Raw genomic sequence first — 26,400 nt, forward strand, 5'->3', positions numbered from 1 at the left:
AGAAAGAAAAAGAACTCTAACCATTATTTTAAAATGTCATCAATTATAAGACACATCTCAATTTAAGAGATGTTAAAATATAAAACATGCATCTAGAATCAATGAAATAGAATATTTATTCCCAGAAGTCCACTGGGTTGCATTCCTTCTATTAAAAAATAGACACAAACCTGAAAAGGTAATGCAAGTAAGAAAAAAATGATGGAAAGATTTTGGGAATGGGTTTAATTTTTCCCCACCATTGACCACAAATTAAATGCACAGTTTGAAGATTACAAGTGTTTTTAAGAATTTCCAAGGGTTGTTTGATCTCTACATGATGTTTATCCTAGATGCTGACTTAAAAATCTAACTTTCCCCTTGACCTTAAGCTAAGAATAACTCCTAGGTATAAACAAATTTTTCCTAATTTCTAAGACTATAAATTATAGGTAGTAAGAAGAGCTAGCATTTATCTAGCAGCTAAATTTTTATTTTTACAAATCCTTTCTTTTACCTTCCACGACACCATCACAATTCAATATAATTTTAACAGGTCTTAATCACATTTTCCAAGTCAGTCCCACTTCCTCTTCAGACAAATTCACTCATTCTTCCTGCTCCCTCTGTGAATACCTTCAGAGTCCTTTAAACCACCCCTCCCCATGCAAAGTTTTCTGGAAAATCAACACCAAATAATAAGAATAAAAGATTCCACTATATTCCCTGCCTGAATCTCTCTAAGCCCTGGACAGACAGCTTGGACCCAGGCACATAAGCCTTTGCTAGTGGGGCCAAATCACACAAAGCCATTTCTAGATGCCTGTTCTGTGCTATCAGTCCTCCTACCTTAGACAAACCCCTCCTGCTGGTTAAGTGCTAAAACATGCTTTACAACTCCAGGAGAGGATATGGTTTACAGATTAAAATTAGATGCAGAATTAAATTGCTTGAACACAGCAAAAAAGAAGAGGGTAGTTGAAGGGGTGGAGAAGACAATTTGGTCAGGCCAGCACTCACACACACTTAATTCCAAGACTTGGGTTTCCATAAATTTCCATTAGAATACTTGGTCTCAGTTTCTCCTTTCATTACTTTCAGAGCAATAACACATAGAATCTGTCAAAGAATATGAAGTCCCATGAAAATGCATGTTTAAAATGTGGAATTTACAGCCATGTGAGATCGCTGAGTCAAATACCAGAGCTCCTTTTAGAGAGCCAAAGAGAGTAATTTAAGGACTCCTAATAACATGTGTTACTTTTCAAGCTACTATAATAAGAGTAATCAGATCTCAGGCTTCAGGGTGTAACCTGATCACCTGTGCTTTTCAGAAAAGAATTTCTGTGTACACGGACAGCACTGCACAGCTGGCCAAGCACATTACTGGGCATGTCAGAAGGAAGGGGAGGAGAGACCACCTTCTCCAAACCATTAAATGCCTTTTGCAACTGGTAAACACAAACTAACACAACAGTTAAGATAGATGAATCTTGATTAAATTTAAAAAATGACAGCTGTTGCCTGAAAATGAAGACCTAAACCAGTGGAAAAGGAAATGAATAAGTTCACGGTATGTGGTTTCCTGGTTTAGAATGCAAGGTCATAAAATGCAAAGTTGTGTACTCTTCCATTCAACAGATATGTGTTGGGAACCTATTTATTTCCTGGCATTTTGTTGAGTGCTGAGTGGTATCACGGTAAGTGGTCCCACCTCCTGGGTACTTGAAGTAGAGTGGCACAGAAAAATACTCATCACAAAATTTGCTAATAGAGAGCTCTAAAGTCAAGGCCTAGAGAGGAAAAAGTAGACCACCAGAACTCATAAAAAGGAGAAAAAAGGTCAAGACTGTGTCTTCCTAACTTGCAAAACAAGGGAATGCAAACCAATGAAGAACTTCATTAGGTCATTCAGGGACAGGGCAAAGTTATGGTTTTTGAGTGCTAAAGGGTATTGTTGACCATATGATAAGTCAGGATTAAAAACTAGCTCTCTGGATAAGATGATGAAGGAATTCAAGGTCTATCTAAGGTTGGGTAAAAAACCCTCATAGCTTATTGACCAGTGAAGGGTCTTCAGTTAGATCCAGTAATGGTTTGGTATACCAAGGTCACTCAAAGTTCATGGTCTTCTACAAGTTTCATCCAGTTAGAGATGAAATTAACATCCAGTTAGAGTTGTCATGAAATTTAGTTTTGATATCTTCCAGGCAAGTTCTGCTGAAGTGGAAAAATTTTCCATTTGCAGATGTAGAGGTAAGTGGTAAAGGAGTTGAGGATAAGGGGTCAAGGGAAGGAGACAAAGCAACCCAGGCAGAGAGAATAACAAATGTGGACACCAGCAGCGGGATTGGAAAGGCAGTTTAAGGATAGGATAGAGGCCAGCATGGTATGGATGAAACAAAGCCTGCGGAACTGTTGTCATTTGAGGTTGAGAAGGTGGCCTATGGCCAGGCCATGTAAGAATATATAAGCCATATTAAACATGTTGGTCTACTGTCCAAAGTGCAATAAGAATCCACCGAAGAATTTTAAAACAAAGGGTAAGGGTGGGGGTTGGAGGGTAGTGGATGATCCAATTGAGTTTCAAAAAAAAAATCATTCTGGTTATCGTGTGAAGGATGATCTGATGGGTTTGCTAGTGGAGATGCTGATACACCATTTAGGAGGAAATGATCATTATCCAGAAGAAAGATGAAGGAATTCTAAACAGAGAAGTTTCCAATAAATCTGGATGATTTTCATGATGAAAAAGAGTGATAGTGTGAGAAGAAATAATTAGGGCAGCTGTCCCCCATATTTCTGACACCAGGGACCAGTTTCATGGAAGGCAATTTTTCCACAGACAGCAGGGGGCTTGCGGGGACCAGTCCCAGTCTGTGGCCTGGGAGTTGGGGACGCCTGAATTAGGGCACCCGAAATGCAAACTGCCCAATAATTCATGAATATAGCACTTAACCCTTGATCCAACATTTTCCATCTTAGACAGTGTGGTTGGCAGTCTCTAAAATGGGCCCCAATGATCCTCTTTGACAGATATTTATACTCTTGTATAGCCACAATCTCTTGAGTGTGGGCTGGACCCAGAAACTTAATTCTAACCAGTTGAATGTGGTGGAGGTGAGGGAATCAGTTCCAAGATTAGGGTACCAACAAATGTGTTTTCTCGTTTGGTGGTTCTCTTTTGCTTTCTCCCAGTTCACTCTCTATGGGGAGAACCACCTGCTGTATCCTGAGACAGTCTTGGTGGAAAGTGACTCGTGATGAGAGACTGAGGCCACAGCTGCTTGAGTGAGCTGGCAGGTGGATCCCATTGTAGTCCAATCTAGGTGTGACTGAAGCTGGACCAACACCTTGATTGCAGCCTATGGAGATGCTGAGCCAAGAGGAACCCAACCAAACCGCATCAGATTCCTGACCCCAGAAGCTGTGAGATAACAAGTCTTCATTCTTTTAAGCTGCTAAGTGTTGAGGTGATTTGTTACACAGCAATGGATAACTAACGTAGAAAGCTTGCTGGTTAAGCAAGCAGTTTGCCCTTCCTCTGTCACTGATTTTTTTTTAAATCTCCTGATGTACTTCTTTATACTTTTTCACTATTTTATGCCTTGTCACTTTTCTTACTAAATCTTTTCTTAAAATGTTATGTTTTACAGCAGTCAGTGACAGATAGACATAATAGAAAGTTTAAATGGCTTTTTAAGTTTTAATAGTTCAGAGGTTGATAAAAGCAAAATGAATAGTGGTATGACTTTTTATAAGTCCAACTCTATTACAAAGTTAGGAGGCATTTTGCTTTGATAAATTTCACACTTTCAAAGAATAGATGAGCTCAAAGTACTAAAGTACTTTTATCTTCTCTGCTTTGTTAATTTTAATAATTTTGGTAAAAACTATGGTTGTACTTATTAAGTAAAAATAACAGTCTTCAGATTTTTGATGTAATTAAGTAATAATTAAAGAAAGACCTCTTGGTATCTCATTGATGATTTTTGGCTACTACAAAATAAAATGAACTTTGGGCATATATAGATTATGAAATTAACTTATTTCCATGAAAATCTTGTCCACTGGATACTACAGGGCTTTAGTCTTCAGTAATTCCTTTCCTATCTTTCCTCCAATCTCGAAGTATTTCTGAGAGGTTCCAGGAGATTTTACAAACCAAACCAAACTTGACACCGCACCAGCCTCTTTTTCTCTACTTCTGCTTTCGATTGAATTATAACCACTTCCGTTAGCATCACTGTTCTCTTGGCTGCTTGCAGTCACCCTCAGCAGGGACTGCTTCTCCCTGCTGACAATCTCGTTGGATAACAGCAATCTGGCCGCCAAGCTCTGCTGCTTTGGGGAACCACGACCCCCCTGGAGTGCTGACTCAAACTTCCAGAACTGCCAGTATGGGGAACTCGAAGTAACCTTCTTTCATCTTTCGCTGTAATTCTCTGGTAAAATGGTACTGAAGAACTGCATTTTTCCAATATCATATACAGCCTTAATGGAGTAGTTCTTCCTGTTTATTCAGAGAACCAAGCATAAATCCATAGGTGGAGCCAACAGACTCATCTCCATGTCAAGCACCTTGCTAAATTCCGAACTGCCCCGCGTGTTAAGGCTAAGGTTTTAACATTGGGCTCAAATTAAAATCCTTCTTTCTTCCTCTTCTTAGAATGAAGCTCTCTGTAAGAAAGCATCTCAATTTTTCATACAATAGATTCTAGGGAAGGCATGGCCAGAATCATCTGAATCACAGCAAAGGAAACTACTTGACCTCAAACTAATTCCACCCACCATCAAAGGAAAGTCATCCTCTACCCCTTTCATGTCCTTCTGTTAACAACAACAGCAACAATGGCAAAAACAAAAAATGAATAAATATCTCAAGATTTCATGGTGAAAGCACTGAATTTAAAAATTGGGAGATCTGTGTTTCAGGCTAGCTCTAACACACACTGCTTCTTTGATGCAAGTCAGACTGAATATTCTCCCAGAGTTTTCCAGATGAAATGATTTCCTCATCTCTAAATAAAGTTTCTGGAATAGTTGATCTCCTAAAGTCTTTTGCAACTTTAAATCTCTACAAGTGAGTTAAGAAGAAAAAGGAAATTTCCTCACTCACGAATATTAGGAGATAGCAGGAATCACTAACTACTCAGGTAAGTTATCATGACTGATCACGACCAACATAAAAAGAAAAGCTGACTCCAGAGAAAATAGAGGTAATTCAGAAAAAAGAAGAGGACTTTGCTTAAATTTTAATTTGTAACTAAGAGACAATTGGGAACAAATATATTTATAAAATAGCAACAGACGATAATGAAAAAGAATTAACAGAGAACACAATGATTATCTTGGCAATTAAATGTGTGATTGCCAAAAAAATTAATAGGAATTTTAAAATGTAAAATTAAGTCATCTCCTGGTAGGTAAAATCCCAAGTAAGTAAGACTTTGAAAGAAAGGTTGAAGAAAGTGGATCATCTCTGAAGGTCTAATATTTAAGGTGCCAGAAAAGCACATAAGAGAAAAAGGAAATTTCTGTGCACCAAGGATAAAGAGATCTTAAATAATTCCAGAAAATAAAAAAACAAAATAAGTCATCTAAAGAGCCATCAGAACACAGAATAAAGAGCCCAAAGTTTTATATTTTTAACGCCCCACACACATTTCATATTTTTGATGACACATTTTACATCTTTTTATTTTGTGTATCTTTTGACTAATCATTACATTTTTAATTAGTTTTACTTCTTTTCTTTTTTCCCCTTTTGTGCTTGCTTTATAAATGATTGATCCCCTATCTTTCTTAATTATTTACTTTTCCAGTAAGATTATTACTTTCATAAGTTTTCTTATTATTAGTCAGTGCCTTTTCTTTATAGCTTAGAGAAATTCCTTTACCATTTCTTGTAAGGCCGTTTTAGTGGTAATAAACTCCTTTAGCTTTTGCTTTTCTGTAAAATTCTTAACCTTTCCTTCAATTCTGAATGATAACCTTGCTAGGTAGAGAATTCTTGCTTGGCAGTTTTTTTCTTTCAGCATTTTGAATATGTCATGCCACTCCTTTCTGGCCTATAAAGTTTTTACTGGAAAATTTGCTGATAGCTTTATGGGGTTTCCCTTGTATGTAATGAGTCACTCTTCTCTTGCTTTTAAGATTCTCTTTTTATCCTTAACTTTTACCACTTTAATTATAACGTGTCTCAGTGTGTTTCTCTTGTGTTCATCTTATTTGGAACTCTCTGGGATTCCTGCACCTGGATATCTGTTTCCCTGCCTAGGTTAGGAAAGTTTTCAGTCATTATTTCTTTAAATAATTTTTCTGGCCCTTTATTTCTCTTCTCCTTCTGGGACGCTTATAATGTGAATGTTATTTTGTTTGTTGTTGTCCCCAAGGTCCCTTAAGGTATTATCATTTCCTTTAATTCTTTTATTATTTTGCTGCTCTGTCTGGGTGTTTTCCCTTGCTTTGTCTTCCAGCTCACTAATTCATGCTTCTACCTCATCCAATCTGCTGTTGGACCCCTCCAGTGTATTTTCAAGTTCAATTATAACTTCTGTTTGGTACTTTTCTATCTCTCTGTTGAGGTTGTGGCTGTGTTCATCCATGTGTCTCCTAACACCAGTGAGTATCTTTATGACCATTACCTTGAACTCTTTATCAAGTATGTTGCTTACCTCTGTTTCACTAAGGTCTTTTACTGGGGATTTGCCTTGTTCTTTGCCTGGGAACATATTCCTCTGGGTCTGCATTTTTTCTGTTTCTCTGTGTTTGTCTATATGTATTAGGGGAAACGGAGACTTCCCTCAGTCCTGCAGGAGTGGTCTTGCGTAGGAGCTGTTCTGTGTGGCCCAGAAGTGCCATCTCCCCTGGCCACCAGAGCCTGTCACTCTGTGAGTGTCCCTCTCATGGACTGTGTGTGCCACCAGGTTTGATGGAGCTGTAGCAGCTGCCCAGGAAGGGGGGCTCATCGCACATACTTTTTTAAAATGATGCTATTTCAGTTTGTTATAGGAATCACTGAATTCAACACAGAAAGAGTTACTCTATGTAGAGAAGACAGAGACTCTGGGAGAAGGAAGGTCTGAATAACAACAAAAAAAAATGTCGTGGGAGAGAATTCTGAATATACATATATGTGTTTATATATATAACTTTTGATTGTATATATATAAAATCTTTGATTGAAATTCTGAATTTATAGAGGCACAGAATATAGCAAAGAAAGAAAATATAAAGGAAAAACTCTAGTGAGTTCTTTTTTTTTAATGCTCTGCACAGGGAACTCTACTTAATGCACTGTGGTGTCCTAAAAGGGAGGGAAATCCACAAGGGAGGGAATATATGTTGAGGTATGGCTGATTCATTTTGCTGTGCAGTAGAAGCTAACCCAACATTGTAAAGCAATTATGCTCCAATAAAATTTAATTAATAAAAAACAGAGTAAAATCTAAATTTCCATGAAAAAAAAAAGTGATCTAACCAGTTTAGAATAAAACAAGCATTCTGAAGCCTTCAGAATAAAAATGGAAATCACTCCATTAAGTAGACAGAATTAATGATACTAGAAAATAATATGGATGTGGTTAAATGCATATGTTTACACAAACATGAGCACACACACACACACACACACACACACGGCTTCCAGCCTAAGAACAAAGAAGAACAAGGATGAAGAAGGATAGTCATCAGATTTTGTAGATATTACAAGACCCACAAAAGAGACATATGTTAAAAAGTTACACACTTGTCAGGATTTTGAGCAACTGGTAGAATGTAAGAAAGGAGAATCCATATGATTGTTTTCCTTAGAGAACACATTGGAGCAAGAAGGAAGGACACAGGAGCATTGCAACGTATTGTATTACACTGTTGGGTTGTGACACAAATAACAGTAATAGAGTCATAGTAATGCAAAATTATTTTCACTCTTTGGGCAATGCATGTAAGATTCACTTGGGTTTCCAGACAAAAGGTATATGTTACCATTCTTGATTTGAAAGCAGCAATAAATCTGCCAGAATATGGGAAGTGGAAGAGAAGTTAGAGAGTAGAAGGTTAGAGGTTTTTGTACCCTCATTCAAAGAAGTGGAGAGTGATAATAAACTGCCAATATTGATGGAAGAAGAAATAGTAGAGTCAATATATTATTTAACACTATATATATTTTTATTATATATAAATATAATATATATTTATATTATATATATTTACAATATATTATTTATATTACCAACAGAAGAGCCATATACTAAAAGGGTGTAGAGGAGGTAGGGAGAATCATAGCAAAAAATCAATAAATTAGGCAAAGTGGATAAATCAATAAGTAGCTGCATAAATGTACTTTTAAGAATACAGATAAGACAAAAAAATTAAGTAATTATTTCTAAGTAAAACTGGAGGAGGAGATTACTCTTTTACTTATGAACACCACTATACAATTCAATCTTTTAAAACTATGATTCATGTAATTTTAAGAAGAAATATTTTAAAAATATAAAGTAAAATGGCACTAGTATATTCTATATTTTACTGATTCTCAATGGAAACTAATGTGTAACTGTTTTAATAACTCATGTTTTTATGACTTTTTCACATTAACTAGAACAGCTTTTCCAGCCCCAATTACCCTTTATTCCAAAAGTTCACAAAAGGATTTCTGGGAGTCTCTGAGGTATTTTACACAATTCCAATGACAATGACATTTTCTCTGCCCCTTGGTGTCAATAACCACTATGGAAGTTCTGGTGTCCTTTCCAATAGATCTATTGCCAAATACACATGACTTGACTCTGACTTGATGAATTGGTGATGAACGGAAGCCACATGGTTCTCAGGACTTAGAGGGGTGGCTGCTCCTCTTTCCCACACTGTCACAGTCATAACTCAAGGTTTCAGAGGTTTTCTTGTAAAAAGAAAACTCCTTCAGCTTCTGCCTGCTGCCTTTTCTCTTACAAAGCTCAGGGAGAAATTTAAGGGGTCTAGCAGGGAACTCTTCTGAGCAGGCGTTGCTCTGGCAGCCCTGCATCTTGCTTCCAATTTGCAGGGTGACAAGGGCACAGCTGGACTCAGGCATTTGAAAGCTGCCAGAATCTACCAGTTTCCTTGTCTTGGATTCTCTTTTCAGATTTGCTTTATATTTTGAGACACGAGTTCCTGTACAGTAGGTATTATGACCTCACAGCTACCAAAACACATCCCCCCCACCCCAGCTCAGCAAACAGAAGGGGACCAAGAGGGATTCATAATATACTCATATTCCAAAACCTTAGGACAGGATTCTGGTTGATTCAGGCAACGTCGACCAATCAACAATCACAACCTGATTGGCTAAGGAGGCTGAGTGCTGTAAACCCACGACTGCTCCAACTGAAATCCTGTAATTAGGAGTGTAGGAAGGATGAAAAAGAGTATATCACTGAGTCACTTTGCTGTACAGCAGAAATTAAACACAACATTGTGGATCAACTATACTTCAGTAAATTTTTTGAAAAACAAAAGAAAAGGAGTGTAGGAAGGATCATTTTCCAGAATGTTGGGGGAAGGTGTGGTATTAGTACTCAGCACAGAAGAACATCTAAGCACAGAAAACATCCCAGTTGAAAGGTCGTGGAATAGACTCTTGGTGGATATAAGCTGAGTGGTTTACAAATTGAGTGCTTTTAGGATGTGCTCAACTTCATAGATGGCAGCGATGTTTGTTCAGATGGAGTAATTTGAGATCAGCAAAGTCAGAACTGCATTCATTCTCAATCCTATTATGGAGCCTAAACTTTCCACAGCTATTTAGTGTTTGGTTCAGAGAAGTCTCTTTTCAAATGTAATATAGGATGAGTGCAAAGTAGGGGACTCAAGTTATCCCACCATGAACTATTAATAACATCCCTCATATTAGTTTCTTAGATTTGCTGTGTAGGAAAGGCTTGGATGGAATGAGTTATACAGCAAGAGATTTTGGATGCCTATTTTCATGATGCAATGCTTAGGGAAAATACAAAATAACGTGTACAGTCCTATGGAAAAATAAAACCATTATCCTTAGAAAGAATGACTCAGGAAACATGAGGCATATGGTAAAACCCTGGAGGAACAAACCTGCTTATGTCCCCACACACACCTGGTGGTTCAATGTCAAGCTTTCAAGTCAGAGTATCAGATTTGAATTCCAGTGAGTTTGGGCAAGTTACTTCACTGCTTCAATTTTCTTCACTTCTAAGCTACAAGTGGTTTTAGAAACCTCATGTAGTTGTGGTGAATTTAAATAAAGCATTATATAAAACACAGGGCGGTGCCGAGCATATAAGACTTGAAAAGTATTAGCGATTACAATTAGCAGGAATCTTAGGCACTCAGAAGCAGTGAGTTTCTAGACGCGATGGAGAAACGTAAAGGGAGGGGAGGATGTTCAAGAGTCTGAGAGGCACCAATTGGCACATTTAAGCATGGTATTCCATCACTGTGGTGACCCTGGTGATGGCAAAATTTGTTTAGGTCCTACAATGTCCAAAGCTTCACATATAGTTTTTGAGATAGAATTTTGAGGGTTTTGTCCTGCTACAGGTGTGATGCCTTATTAGACTACACAGAGTAGAAGTCAGCCCTGCATAATTTGGGTACTTTCTCCCCTGAGTTTACTCAATAACTACTTTGAACTAAAATCTAAACATAGCTGTTACTTAGCCAATCTGTGAGAATTTCGTATTCATCTTTTAAAAGAAAAAAACAGTGTGGGATTCCCTCACTCCTCCATCATAGGATGGGACTATTGTGTAGAGAAATAACACACATGCGTACACATTAGATTTGGGATCGTAAGTTTAAGATCTGAGTTTAGCTTAAGCCTTGATAGCTATGATCCTGTACCAGTCACAGACCTCTTGGGTCCTCAGTTTTCTTACAGATAAAATAAAAATTGGATTAGCATCAATTGTTTGTGAGACCATTTAGTCAAAGAAAATCTTACTAGGAAGCCTTGTGTATAAAACAGATATGAGGGATGCTTCTTTGATTAAAATGGAGAAAAGATTGTGGAATCCCGAAAATTCAGATCTCCTCTCTTTGGTAGCTGAGTGGTTCCCCAGGGCAGTTACATAACTTTTGGACAAAAGGACTCCTTAAGCCCTTTCTGTTTTTAGACACATATTTCAGCTGAGTAGCTACTTCCCCAAAGCTGAGCACAATCAATGTACCATAGAAAGTGTTTACTACACATTTTTGCCTCTTCTGTTCTCTTCTGTATATTTTGCCTTCTTTACATTAAGTCTTCTTAAAATATACTCTTGAAAATATCTTAATTAAATGGGAATAGAATCTCCAGTAAACCACTATCAAGAAACCATTTTAGGGTAAAATAAGAACGCAAATATATTCATATCAAGCAACCATCTACAGGTCACTCAAAAATCAGTGGATTGCACTCACTTTTCTGGGTTAAACTTGGTCTACATTTCTTGTTGGAGACAAGAAAGCACTACTCTCTTGTATTCACGTTTGTAGTCCTTATTACAGTTATGACAACTATATCTCTTATGCTAAGCTTCCAGTGTTTGGAGAAAACAACCCGGATTTGAGGTCAAAAAAACAGGTTTTAAGTCCAATTTCTACCACCTGCTAGTTCTATGAAACTTAATCAAATTGTTAAACCTTTTGAGCCACATACATAGGTAAATAATATTCTTCATGGTACTCAGTTGACTTTCCAACCACCGTACTTTCTTGATCATCCTTCTGGTTTATCCTCTACCTCCTTTGTCCTTCCTTCCAGCCCTTTTTGATGGTGTTTCTTCTTCCTCCTCACCTCTTATCCTTACACCTTCCCCTACCAGGCCCAGATCTCGGTCATCTTATCTATTTGTAGGATTGTCTTGTTGATCTCAACCAGCCAAATGTATTTGAATAATATCTGTATCCTAGTGATTCTGAAAGTTAATCTCTAGCCCAGCCCTCATTCGTCAATGCAGACTTCTATATCCAACTGCATACATGACATTGCCAGTGGAATGTCCAAGAGATATCATACTTTCCACAGGTCCCAAACCAAAGTCCTTGATCTTCACCCCAAACGTGCTCCCCATGTAACCCTTCCCATCTCCATTAATACAGCTACATCCTAATAGTGGTTTAGGCCAAAATATTAGAGTCAGCCCTGAAATCAACTCAGTCAGGCCACTCTATTGGCTGTTCCTTATAAAGGCTATCACTTTGGGAAAACAGGCACATGGAAAGATGCTCAACATTGCTAATTATTGCAGAAACGCAAATCAAAACTGCAATGAGGTATTACCTCATACTGGTGAGAATAGCCATCATTAATAAGTCTACACATAACAAATGCTGAAGAGGGTGTGGAGAAAAGGGAACCCTCCTACCCTGCTGGTGGGAATGTAAATTGGTGCAGCCACTGTAGAAAAGAGTATGGAGATTCCTCAAAAAAAAAAACTAAAAATAGAACTACCATATGATCCAGTAATCCCACTCCTGGGCATATATCTGGACAAAACTATAATTCAAAAAGATACATACACCCCAATGTTCATAGCAGCACTACTTACAACAGCCAAGACATGGAAACAACCTAAATGTCCATCAGGAGATGAATGGATAAAGATGATGTGGTACATATATGTAATGGAATACTACTCAGCCATGAAAAGAATGGAATAATACCATTTGCAGCAACTTGGATGGACCTAGAGATTATCATACTAAGTGAAGTAAGTCAGAGAAAGACAAATACCATATGAAATCACTTACATGTGGAATCTAAAATATGACACAAATGAACAGAAATAAACTCTTTGTACAGAAACAGACTCACAGAAAAAGAGAACAGACTTGTGGTTGCCAAAGGAGAAGGGTGGGGGGATGGGGGGAAGAATCAGGAGTTTGGGATTAGCAGATGAAAACTACATATGTACAATGGATAAAAAACAAAGTCCTACTGTAGAGCACAGGGAACTATATTCAATATCCTGTGATAATCCATAATGGAAAGGAATCTGAAAAAGAATATATGTGTATATATATGTGTATATATATATATATATATATATATATATATATATATATAAACCACTGTGCTGTACAACAGAAATTAACACAACATTGTTAATGTTGTTCATGTTAATTCAACTATACTTTAATAAAATAAAATTTTTAAAAAGCCTACCAGAAATGAGGGTCAGGGTCACCCTCATTTCTGTGTGAATTGTTGTGAAAGCCTCTTACTTCATTTCTCTGTCTCCCTGCTTCCTTTGGCTACCTACCTATAGCCTTCATTAGGCAAAGAGAGACATCCTTTTGAAATGTAAAATGAAATTAATCCCTTCTAATAGGTGACATAATTTACATATATTTATTGCCTATTTTCTCTCTTCCGCCACTGGAATGTAAGCTCCTTGACTGCAGAGGGGTTTGCTTCTTCACTGATACCTACTAACTACCCAGAATAATGCTTAGTACAGATCAGGAGATGAATAAAATTTTGATTGACTAACTGAACAAATGAATGAATAAATAAATACATATTTTGAAATGGTTTTGTAAGGCTTCAATAGAATAATCTATCCCACAGAGCCTGACACAGAGAAAACACTAACCAAATATTGCTGTTCTTAGGCAATTTGTTTAGAGTAAATTCTGAGGTTATTGGATCACTGAATCTACTCTCTTTAACATGTAGATGGAGTTTCCTGTGTAAAGTTCTATGCAAATCCTGAAAATGATTGGATAGCAACAAGAAAACTTAATTTGAGGCACTTTTTTGTTTATCAAATCCCATGCTTGTTTGCATGACAATAAAATTTTTGTTGTAAAATGTTTTTCATGAGCATTTTCTCAAAGCAAGATTGGTTGTACTGTAATTTTTCTGCCCGGAGATAAGTAGAGCATTTTCTTAGCTGTCTTGCAGGCTGTCTTTATCCGAACTTATTTAAAAGAGTGTCTCTAGAAAAATCACATTTATTTTGAAAAACTTAAAAAAGTAACTGTCACACATTTCTTACCACTATTTCGTTAGGGAACTAACAGAGAAAATAATTTCACATTTTGCAGCTAAAAGACTTTTCAAAGTCAAGCCGACTATTCAGTTCCTCAGTGCTTGTGATGGGCAATGCTTGTCAAATCATAGGAATTATCATAATTACCCCTTCCTTGATTTGTTTGTCAAATCACAGAAATTGGGATTTCCCTGGTGACACAGTGATTAAGAATCCACCTGCCAATGCAGGGGACACGGGTTCGAGCCCTGGTCTGGGAAAATCCCATGTGCCGCAGAGCAACTAAGGCCATGCGCCACAACTACTGAGCCTGTGTTCTTGAGCCCGTGAGCCACAACTACTGAGCCCACGTGCCACAACTACTGAGCCTGTGCTCTAGAGCCCGCAAGCCACAACTACTGAAGTTCTCAGGCCTAGAGTCTGTGTTCCACAACAAAGAGAAGGCACCACAATGAGAAGCCCGTGTACCACAATGAAGAGTAGCACCCGGTCAACACAACTCGAGAAAGATTGCACGCAGCAATGAAGACCCAACACAGACAAAAATAAAATAAATAATTAAAAAAAAATCACAGAAATTGTCATGCCCATTATAACTACAGAACTTTGGTTTCCCAGCTGGAAACATGGCTACTATCCCTGGCATATGCAAGACTTTTAAGCGTGAATCAAATTCCCATGTTTATTTTAGGTATTAACATAATGTAGGCAGAGCATATAAACGATGTACAATCTTGGAGCTACAGTAAAAAGACACACACACACAAATGCAGCTCACCATCGCTTTTCTATTTTTACAGATATTTAGCACTGATAGCAGGGAAGGATTCAACACATGGAAAACAAAATTTTGACCTAAAACACCTCATTTTTAAACAAGAACACTTATCATCAGTTTAAAGGGTAGTGAGTTCACAAGGCCCTAGTGTGAATGTGGCCTGACCTTGGGGGAGGAGGTTTATAGCAAGGTCACTTCCAGCTGCCAGCAGGTGCTGCTTGGAGTGTCAGTCTAAAGACTTGATTCATTAAGTTCTGCCACTCTGGTACTGTACTCTTTATGACAAGAAAAACAAGAAGGAACAGTGAATCTTTTCTGTGTAACACATAAACCTTAACACTCTGACCTCAACCATATAAACCAGAAGTGAAAGGGGCAATTTCAAATCTGACCAGTAAGACTGGTAAAGCACTTCCATGCTGGGATTAGAAGACCCTCTGTCCAGGTACATAGGGAAAAGAAGAATTTGCAAATTCTTCTGTGTAGGTTATTCCAGAACTGGTAGAGTCCATATTCTTTGCAGCGTTTCAGACACATTGGTGAATGATGGGCAGACTCCTCGTCAAGACCTGGTTTGCACTAAGGGCTGGGGGAAACGTCTTGAGTAGAAAGACATGGCAAGGAAGGGGCCCTCTGTTGTAAGGAGAAGGTGGCATCTCATGTCTGTCGATTTCCTTCCATGTAAAGCCTGAAAGACCCACACATGTTCTAGGAAGAGAGAGTCCTTAGAGTAGAGATGAGAGGACTATTTTATACTAAGCGGGGCACAAAGCCACGCTACTTTGGAATGCATGACTAGAGCACTAGGATATAGAAAACAATCTTTTAGCCTCCAACAAACACACAAGGACTTCAGGCTGTGCTGCTCTCCTTGGGAGCTGGTGGGGTTGATGGTGAGTTTCTTTACCTGGAAGAAAGCAAAACAAAACAAAACAAAAAATCTATACCTCTAGTGATTTGCTGTATACAGGGATAGAATAAATCTTTTTTAAAACCCCTTTCTATATCCCAATGGAGGTGAGGGCATGGATGGAGACTATGGCTGAGAATGAAGACCTGGTTGATGATTCTTTTGCTTAAGAAAACTCCAGAATGTGTGCTTGAGTAGCTTTGGATAGTGGGGGGGTAAGTGGTGAACTGTGACATTGTCTCCTAAAGAAGTCATTGATGATTAGCACACAGGAGAAGGAGGGAGAGGTCTTTAAAAAGAAAAATTGACCCTGACAAGACAGTCATGAACAAGTATTAGGATTTGGCCAGGAAGAAAGTTTCGAATTTTTTCATGTTTATTTCAATATTTTGTATTTATTATGCTCTGATATAATTTCCTACTAGTACTCCAACAGATAGTAAAAGCACATTATATTATTATTTATTTTTTTTTGGTACGTGGGCCTCTCACTGTTGTGGCCTCTCCTGTTGTGGAGCACAGGCTCCGGACGCGCCGGCTCAGCGGCCATGGCTCACGGGCCTAGCTGCTCCGCGGCATGTGGGATCTTCCTGGACCGGGGCATGAACCCGCGTCCCCTGCATCGGCAGGTGGACTCTCAACCACTGCGCCACCAGGGAAGCCCTATATTAGTTTTTTATTTGCTATACTATTGATGGATTATGGAAAAGGTGTTGCATTCAGTACGGGATAAAGTCATGTGAGGAAAAGGATGGTGGAGGAGAGGGACTCAGGAGAAACAAGCAAGCAGCATGAACTGGAAGAAGCCCCCTTGGAGTATCTTGCATGGTAGCCAGCATTTTAAGATCACTCCCTATGGATGTAATGAGATCTCACTAGTGTGATTATGTTATACTACATGACAAAGTAGTTTTGCAGATGTACATAAGGTTATTAATATTTGACCTAGAGATAGATGATTCTCCAGGTTCCCAATCTAGTGACATGAGCCTTTTAAAATCAGAAAGTGTTTGGGCAGGAATTTGACATGAGGATCCTTGCAGAGTTGGAGGGGACAGGTGGAAGGACCTGAAGGCAGACTTCCAGGAGCTGAAAGTGGCCTTGGCTGACAGTTGGAAAGAAGACCAGAGTCTCAGTCCTACAACCACAAGGAACTGAATTCTACCAACAACTTGAAAGAGCTTAGAAGTAAATTCACCCCCAGAGCTTCCAAATAAGAGTCTGATCTGGCCAACACTTTGACTTCAGCCTTATGAGACCCAAACAGAGAGCCCAGTTGAGGCCTCCTAGGCTTCTGACTTATGTAACGGTGAGGTGATCAATGGGTGTTGCTTTAAAGTGCTAACGTTGTGGTGTTTGTTACACAGCAGTAGAAAACTAACACACTTGCCACAACTGGGGTGAGAAGGTGCTGGCTTCCTTTAATAAAGGGCATGGACACATGACTGCAGCCTAAGGCCCAGAGGATGCAGGGCTATCCATGTGTCAGGCAATAAACTGGAGTGCTTTCAGGTCAGCATTTATTAGGTATTTTGATTAGGTGACCAAGGAATACCAAAATCCATGTCAGCTTGTCTGGTAGTCATGGGTGTGTGCCTCTCCACCTTCAACTAGAGGGAGCTTAGTTGACCAAAGACCCAGCTGCATTTTCCCTGAGGCTATGTCTTTTGCAGAACTGCTCCTTGCCAACCTTTGAGTACAGGCTGGGGCCTAAGATTGACCAAGCCCTGCCTTAGACACATTAACCAGTTCCTGAGTGACAGGGGACTCCAAACTTTAGCTTAAAGAGTCCTTTTTTTAAAAAATTAATTTTTATTGGAGTATAGTTGTTTTACAATGTTGTGTTAGTTTCTGCTGTACAGCAAAGTGAATCAGCTCTAAGTATACATATATCCCCTCTTTTTTGGATTTCCTTCCCATTTAGGTCACCACAGAGCACTGAGTAGAGTTCCCTGTGCTGTACAGTAGGTTCTCATTAGTTATCTATTTTATACATAGTAGTGTATATATGTCAGTCCCACTCTCCCAATTCATCCCCCCACTGATATCCATATGTCAGTTCTCTAAGTCTGTGTCTCTATTTCTGCTTTGAAAATAAGTTCATCTGTATCATTTTTCTAGATTCTACATATAAGTCATATATACAATATTTGTTTTTCTCTTTCTGACTTACTTCACTCTGTATGATAGTCTCTAGGTCTATCCATGTAGACTATCATACAAAGTCAGAGAAAGACAAATATTACATGATATCACTTCTATGTGGAATCTAAAAGAAAAACAAATGACACAAATGAACTTATTTACAAAACAGAAACTGACTCAAAGACATAGAAGACAAATTTATGGTTACCGAAGGGGAAAGGGGAAGGGAGGGATAAATTAGGAGTTTGGGATTAACATATACACATTACTATATATAAAATAGATAACCAAGAAGGATCTACCGTACAGCGCAGGGAACTATATTCAATATCTTGTAATAACCTATAATGGAAAAGAATCTGAAAAAGAATAGATATACCTATTGGATTAGCCAAAAATTTCATTCAGATTTTTCATAAGAAAATGGAAAAACTCGAATGAACTTCTGGGCCAACCTGACATACATAACAGAATCATTTTGCTGTATACCTGAAACGTTGTAAGTCAACTATACTTCAATAAAAAATTTAAAAATAAAAAATTTAAAAGAGCCCTTGACAGCCTTGCTGAGCCTTCCTTAGATAGTACAGAAGTCTAGGCACTTCTATCTAACTTTCCTTCCCTCTCTCTTCTCTGGGTCTGACTGCTCTCCCAGCCTTTCCCACCTCCCAACCAACCCCATTTTCCTTCACACAGGCTTTTCCCCTAAGACAATTCTTGAAAGCTTAACCCTGTCTTAGCATTTATCATTTGGAGGACCTGTACTAACACAACAGAATTATCTTTCTTCCTGTGAAACCCCCGGTTGCAATATGAACATAAGATCGATGCTAGCTACACAAAGTAATACTACGTCGCTAACTAGAGCTTGGGTCCTGAGTTCTAAGGCAGGGCTGTTGTAAACTCATCAATTAGCTCATCAAGTGCTCCTTTACCGGATCTAACTTGGGCCAATGTTGTCCTGAATATCCAAAGACCAGAGGAGCCTTTCAGTGCAAACTTGACCTACAAAACTATGCAATAAAGAATGGGTGTTGATTTAAGGGGCTATGGTTGTGGTATTTGTTACACAACAGTAGAAACCACACACCTGGGAAGACTGAGCTGAGAAAGTGCTGATTTCTTTAATAAGCAGCAGAGCCTACCAGTACAATGGGAGGACAGGTTGAATCAAGCATCCCCACCAGTGCCAGAAGAGGGGTCAGAGAGAAAGAGTGAGACTGAGTGCTGACCCACCTGCCTAGAGTCCAGCTGGTTGTAATTCCGGTCTAGACACCAAATAGATAAAAAAGACAACATCTCAGGGGAGAGAGAGTGCCTGACTGGCCATTTGCCTGGACTTCCTCAGTCACTAGTCTGGTTGGATGGAAATGATGCTGAAATCTGTCTCTGTGCACAAGTGCCAAAGCAAATCTCAGAGTTTTGGGTGAAGTAGAAAAGAATAGTTTTATTGCTTTGCCAGGCAAAGGGGGACACAGCAGGCTCATGCCTCTCAAAACTGTGTGTCCCAACACGGGAGGATTTGGTGAGGAGTTTTATAGCAATAGTTCAAAGGTGGGGTTGCTGATACGATTAGGGTGTGTGCAGGGTCTCCTAATCTTGACGAGCTTCTCTGGTCCCTTTAATCTCGCCTCAGGTGGTTTCTTGGCTTCTCCTCCCTTGATAAGCAACTATTCGAATCTGCCCTTTGGAACTCAGGGAACGTCACGGAGGCTGGAGTCTTGCCTACAAGAAACGGGGGACAAACGGGCTCCTTTTGTGCCCAGGAGTCCCACAGGGACCTTCTCAGTTTCAGAAGGAGGAAAGAAGTTATGAAGAGGAGGGCTTTCATTTTTATTTTCTTGGAAACATCCACCCCTAGAAAATGGGAATTCGTGGCCTGGAAATTGACCAATCTATCAAGGTCACTCCTCCTTGGGGAGGAAGACTGTAGGCAGAAGAGCACAGAGAAGGCTTGAACTCTTTTTCCCAAGAGTTGTGTGTAGCATGAGGTCTCCAGGGCACCAGCAGCCTCATTGCGGATATCTTGGGAGGTGGCATCAGAAGACAGGACACTGAGAGAAACCTCAGCCTTGTCCGTCTGGCCAGCAGCTGTGTGGGTGGTGAGAGGCTCATGTGAAGCTTACAAGTAGTGGGATGTCGGGAAGATACCTCCTTGCCTTAGGGTGCTCAGCCAATCGTAGGGTCCAGCAACCAATTTTGTGTGCGCGTGAGAGAGCTGGCCAAGTGTAGGGTGACAGTGATCAGCTGAACTGCTCAGAGTCTCCTACTTGGCAGCATGAGCCAGGAAGAAGAGAGAAGCAGCCAGCTAGTAGAAGGAGGTGTGTAAAGTGTGTTTTTATTGTTTTAATTTCTTTTTATCTTTTATTTTACTTTTTTTTATTGTGGTAAGACACTTAACATGAGATCTACACTTCGGAAAATGTTCTAGTGTACAACACAGTATTGTTAATCATAGATTGTACAGAAGAACTCTAGAACGTACTCATCTGTATAACCGAAACTTTATAACATCAAATAACAAGTCCCCCTTCCACAAGCCCCTGATAACCACCATTCTACTCTCTGCTTTTGAGTTTGACTATCTTATTTTATTTTTCAATTTAAATCTTTATTAAATCTACCAAGTCATTTTTTAAATTTTTATTTTAAATTGGAGTAGAGTTGATTAACAATGTTGTGTTAATTTCAGCTGTACAGCAAAGTGATTCAGTTATACATATACAAGTATCTATTCATCAAATTCTTTTCACATATAGGTTACTACAGAATATTGAGCAGAGTTCCCTGTGCCATACAGGAGGTCCTTATTGGTTATCTATTTTACATAGAGCAGTGTGTACATGTCCATCCCAAACTCTCAGTACATAAAATATGTTGTGATTTTCTCACCTTGGAAGTAAGGAAAGGGCAGGAGACAGAGAAAAGTTGCCATGTGGGAAGGAATTCCCACAGAACTTTGTTATAATGATCTCTTCCTGAGGAGAGAGAAGTGAAAACAACACTGATGTCGAGAAGATGTTTTTAAATTATGATTTCAAGTGTTTTTATTTACTTAGAAGTAAACCTACCTATGACCCAGAGATTCCACTCCTAGGTATTTTTACCCAGGAGAAATGAAAATGTATGTTTATGTAAACATTTGTAGAAGAATGTTCATAGCAGCTTTATTCACAGTAGGCAAAATAGGGGATTTTCGTATGCTTCATTTGGCAAAACTAGTGAATTATAAATCAGTCAAAGACCTACTCAAAACACACTTTTGTGAGAGACCCAGATGCACCCCTTACACTCAAGCTGGAAGACACCTCATTTTGCAAAATCTCTTTTGCACATTACCTCACTGAGCCCACTGAGGGGAAGTACAGTATCTGGAGAACAAAAGTTCACTATCAAGATTATTTTCTAGTGTGCCTTCACCATCATATATTTTAAATAACATATGAAAACACCATCATAACTATGGGGAAAAGTAAACTTTGATCCTGAGGCTAAGCTAAGCCTTGAGGGTTTGTGAGATCAACAAACCACATGTTATAAAAACAGAGACTTTCAAACAAATTGTTAAACCCGGTTTCATATTTACCACTAAAAAGAGTTGACTTGGAGGTGAGGAAAGAGCGTTGCCTTTGTAACTGGGTCCAAACCTCGGCTCTGCCTCTTACCCTCATCTTATCCTCTGGAGCTCAGTACAGCTGCACCTCGCTTTGAAACATGAGAGAGGGGATACACATGAAAAAGTGTGGGGTACCGTATACATGGGATGAAGGGTCTCTAGTCCACGTGTTTTAGGGAATGCTAGTTTTTCTGATGCATTCAGCCAGTTCTTCAGGAAACCCTTAATTCTTGGCAACGGAGTCAGTTTTGGAGGCCAGGAAGTTGAGGGCGGTCAGGAAAACCTGAATACCTGACCTCCTTTGAAATGTCAAGATCCTCTAGACACTGTTTTAACCCAAGCTTTAAAAGAAATGACTGTTTTGTTTGCTTTCACTCCATTTTCCATTCTCTCACAGAGACACCAAAGCACAGTCAAGCCAGCAAACAGAAGCAGAAACAAAACCACAACAAAAAGACTAAAAGACAAGGATGAGGTGAAGGGGAAAAACCTGCAGAGTCTGTATAATTCACAGACTGATTATCAACACTGGACATTGGAGAGTTGAGCACCTTTATATGACTCAGAGCCACCAGAAGGCTAAAGGGGGTTCCCTAATGTAAAGCAGGTTCTACACATTTTAACAATTTTTACCGTGAGCCAAGAGCGGTAATTCAACTGAAGCGTATCCCTCCATAGTCTTAGACACGGGATAGAATTGTTTAATTGTAAAACAGAAAACACTGTTTTATGAGGTTCACTGTTGTGTGTGCATAAAAGCCATTGTATTCAGCAGCAATGAGCAGGTGTTGTAGTTTCTCTTGTAGAGGAAACTGTCAAGTTTAAGCCTTTTTTCTTTTCACTTCTTTCCTCAGCATGAAAAGACATTGACTTTGAGCTGAATGTGTTTGCATTTTACAGTCTTGTAATAGAGTTAATAAAAAGGTTTCTGTCGCTTCCTTTCAGGTATTTTGGAAGGTTTTGAGATTTTAATTTTTAAAATTTTTATTTTATATTGAAGTACGGTTGACTAACAATGCTGTGTTAGTTTCAGGTATTTTAAAACGTTTTTATTTATTGTTTGAACAATTCCAGGAACTACTCACCTGTGGTTCATGATATTGACAGATCTTTTGTCACAATTGGACACAATTTTCAGGGTGATTGTGAAGATTTGTAATTTTCCAGGAAGTCTCTGCTGCCGTGGTCCGTGTGGATGGATGCCCTGCTCTGATACTCATAAAAGGATCTGCCTATTGTAATATAATAGCAAGTCCTCAAAAAGATCAGTAGAAATGGGGAAGAGATGTTTGAGCTCACAGATTTTGTGTGGAAATGATGCACAGGAGGGGGTTATGGGGGCTGATTAGATGGAGCCCACCCAAGGCTGCTTCTGATCTGAGCTGAGTCTCTATAGGCATAAATCTAAGCCCAAAGGAGAGACTCTCTTTACAGAGAATCTCTGAGCTGTGTTTCTCCCTCTAACAACTGTGGGAAGCCTGGTAATTGAACCCAACACTTGATCTTGGGTGACCTCAAAAGAGCATTAAGGATCTTTCTTAAAATAAAGTGCTAGCAAGCAACTACCAATCAGTGGCAACTGGAACTTTCAATCAATGATGGAGACATCATGCAGTTCTGAGATCAGGATAAGCTTTGTAGCATAAACATGGTTCTAGGTGATCTTTTACTTGATTCATATACAGAATTAAAAATAGATTTGGGGCCAATCTGAAGTTAAGACTTGGGCACTTGGTCAGCCTTGTGGAAAGACCCACGTAGTGAGGGGGTGAGGTGTCCAGTCAACAGTCATGTGGATGGGTGTGGAAGAGGACCCTCCAGCCTCAAATGAAAGTAGCTCCAGCTGACATCTCGATGGCCAACTTCATTAGATCCCAAGTCATCACCATCAAGCTAAGCTGCTTCCTGACCTTCAGAAACTGAGTGAGATAATAAATGTTTTTTTAAGTCCCCCCCCCAAAAAAAGACTTCATTTCTAAAGGAATAGTGAGAGATCTCCCTCCCACAGTTTATTGTATGTGAGTCCAACTATCATACAGCTATTGCCGTTGCTGACTTGCCAACTTGGTAGGGGGTGAGTTACACACGCACTGACTTATCCACATTTTTCTTCTCCACTAGGTCTCGCTGGGCTTCCAAAACATGCGCAAAGTCATGTGGCACTGCCAAGGAGTCAATGGACTGTGAGTCACAGAGCACTGACTAACCAATCATTTATTTCATGTCTGACACTTGTGGACGTGCACCTTATCTCTTCAGGCAGCGAATACTCTACATCATGTCACATCAGAGGCTCAGCACAACAGGGCTGGGAAATATCTAGCTAATGTTTCATCCAAATACCTTCCAAGATGGCAATAACTATCTAACAGAGAAGAACTACTGAATAGCAGTTGGCAGCCTTGAAAAGCATGTTTAGAATAACCCAGTGCCACTAATGTAGAGAAGGCAGTCTTGTCATTTGAAGGGGAACCTAAGTCACACCATGTTGCAAAATAAGTGTCCCTTTTGGACCCAGTGTAACAAGAAAATTTCTTATGTTATCCATTTTGCATACTTTACAGTGTTAGTATGTGCATGTGTGTGTGTGTATTTATGTTTTTATGGTGGGGATCATTAAACATTATATTTTGGTGTTGAGGCTCTTGCTGAAATAAAATCATTATATAGAAGAGGGAACATCATAAGCTTTATCTGTCACAATCATGCTGGTGAGGACGTTTGTTTTAATGGGACTTAGAGATGTTCCATTGTTTACAGACTGTGTGATAGACAGAAATATTTGGGAGCAATACTGAAACTTTAAGCAACCTCCTTGGTACATCCTCAGGTTCAAGAGCATCTTATACTCAACACACCCCGACCAAATCTGATTGCCTTACTTAGACCCTGCTGGCTGAACCCCACCACCAGGAACCTAGGACAGAAACCTCTCAGTGCTATCTGACTCCCCCTCTATCATTTCGCTCCTCATGGGCATTTGATCACTCGTTCTGACATCCCACCCCTCCTTTCCCAGCCCCTCTCTGACCATACGCCTTGGTTTGGGACTAATCATTGCTCATGTATAAATGCATTAATCTACTCATGGAGTTACTTGCGTCCAGATTAATTAATTTGTTTATCTGCCATCTCCTCTATTAGTTGTGAATTGGTTCAGCGGTAGAAACCATGTTTTAGTCATGGCTCTGCAATTTCTGATGAAACCCACTGCCCAGCATCTGTATGTAAGAAATGAAGCAGGACCCTCTGGGGCCTTCCCAGGATAGCCCCCCCGCCCATGTCCTCAGCCTGCCTTTTGTCTGTAGAAAAACTTTAGTAAAAGAATAAATTTCATCAGAGAAGTGAGAAAATGCAGAAGCAAAGGAAAACAGTCAAATAAGACCAAGTAATAATAGTTTAGTCATTAAACAAAGGCCTTTAGCTCCTCCTCAAGGGCTATAGATAATATTCATAGTCATGTCCTGTGAACTGTTTTATAGATACTGAAACCCCCGCCAGATGGAAGACATTAACTACATGTCGACCAGACCGTAGCCATGACATAAGCTGCCACAGTTCCAAGGAACTGGCCTCAAAGAAATGGGAACAAACAGACCCTAGAACTGAAGATTAACTGTTCTTAAAAAACAATCAAGATGATGCTGGTCGGACCACTGCATGACCAATTTCAAGATGAGTGTCAGAGCTGACTGTGCTGTTTCTGCATATAGCCCCCTCCCTCCGCCTATAAAAGCTCTTGCCCACTGGTTGTCATGGGGGTGGGAGGGAGAGAGTCGGCCTTTTGACAGGAGTCCGCCCTCCCCACAGTTGCTGGCATCCAAAACAAAGCAAACTTTCCTTTCCACCAACCTTACCTCCCAAGTATTGGCTTTCAAGTGGCAAGAAGGCAGACCCCACTTTCAGTAACATATATGTTTGTGTTTCTGTGTATTTCTGTGGATATGCGTGTATGTGCATGTGCATGTGTATCATTCAATAAAATCCAGCATCATGAGAATAGGACCAAGTTGTAAGTCCCTGCAAGCCAGGTGACAGCATGAATGATAATAAGTACTATTCTTTGAATGCCTGCATTGAGCCAGGTAATTGAGACACATTTTGTTAGATCAGTCTCACAACATTTAGAGGCAGCTGCTACTAGTCATAACTTCCAGGTTACTGAATAAAGACTCAAAGAGATTATGTAAGTGCTTAGATCCATCTGACTCCAGAACCTTTATATACCTAGAGACAAGTGCTATAAAGTGAAGAAGGGCTGCAAACAAAAATTAGAGAAGGTTTTTTTTTTTAAATTTATTTATTTTTATTTTTGGTTGTGTTGGGTCTTCATTGCTGCACGCAGGCTTTCTCTAGTTGTGGCGAGCAGGGGCTACTCTTCGTTGCAGTGCACAGGCTTCTGATGGCGGTGGCTTCTCTTGTTGCGGAACATGGGCTCTAGGCATGAAGGCTTCAGTAGTTGTGGCACGCGGGCTCAGTAGTTGTGGCTCGTGGGCTCAGTAGTTGTGGCTCGTGGGCTCTAGAGCACAGGCTCAGTAGCTGTGGCGCATGGGGCTTAGTTGATCTGCAGCATGTGAGATCTTCCCAGACCAGGGCTCAAACCCGTGTCCCCTGAACTGGCAGGCAGATTCTTAACCACTGCACCACCAGGGAAGCCCCAAATTAGGGACGTTTTGATGAGAAGCTTTGCCTGCCTTAACCTCTTGCCCAGTTCCCCAGTCTGTCCACTAGATTCATTCAGGTTCAGAGCTCATTTTTCATTATGAGAATTATATTTGAATGAACAATAAAAGAGTACAGGAGTAGACTCCTACTACATACTTACATACCTGCATATAAAATTACTTTCTGATTGTAGAGCTGCTGTTTTTAATTTGGATATGCATAAGTGTGTGTGTGTGTGTGTGTGTGTGTGTGTGTGTGTGTGTTTTAATGTTTAGAGACCCAATGTTTGGACACCTTCAACTGATTT

General features: G+C 39.5%; 1 long non-coding RNA gene across 1 annotated transcript in view; it reads left to right on the plus strand.

The window, feature by feature from the left end:
• The window catches only part of LOC132596797 (uncharacterized), a 110,013-nt gene extending 83,831 nt beyond the window's left edge, over positions 1-26,182 (plus strand). Inside the window, exon 3 of the long non-coding RNA XR_009562814.1 lies at positions 23,550-26,182. This is a non-coding gene — a long non-coding RNA (uncharacterized lncRNA). The remainder of the gene's footprint in view (positions 1-23,549) is intronic.
• The last annotated feature ends 218 nt before the right edge of the window (positions 26,183-26,400 follow it).

The sequence above is a fragment of the Globicephala melas genome, chromosome 1, assembly GCF_963455315.2.
Source record: "Globicephala melas chromosome 1, mGloMel1.2, whole genome shotgun sequence".
In the NCBI taxonomy this organism is placed as follows: Eukaryota; Metazoa; Chordata; class Mammalia; order Artiodactyla; family Delphinidae; genus Globicephala; species Globicephala melas.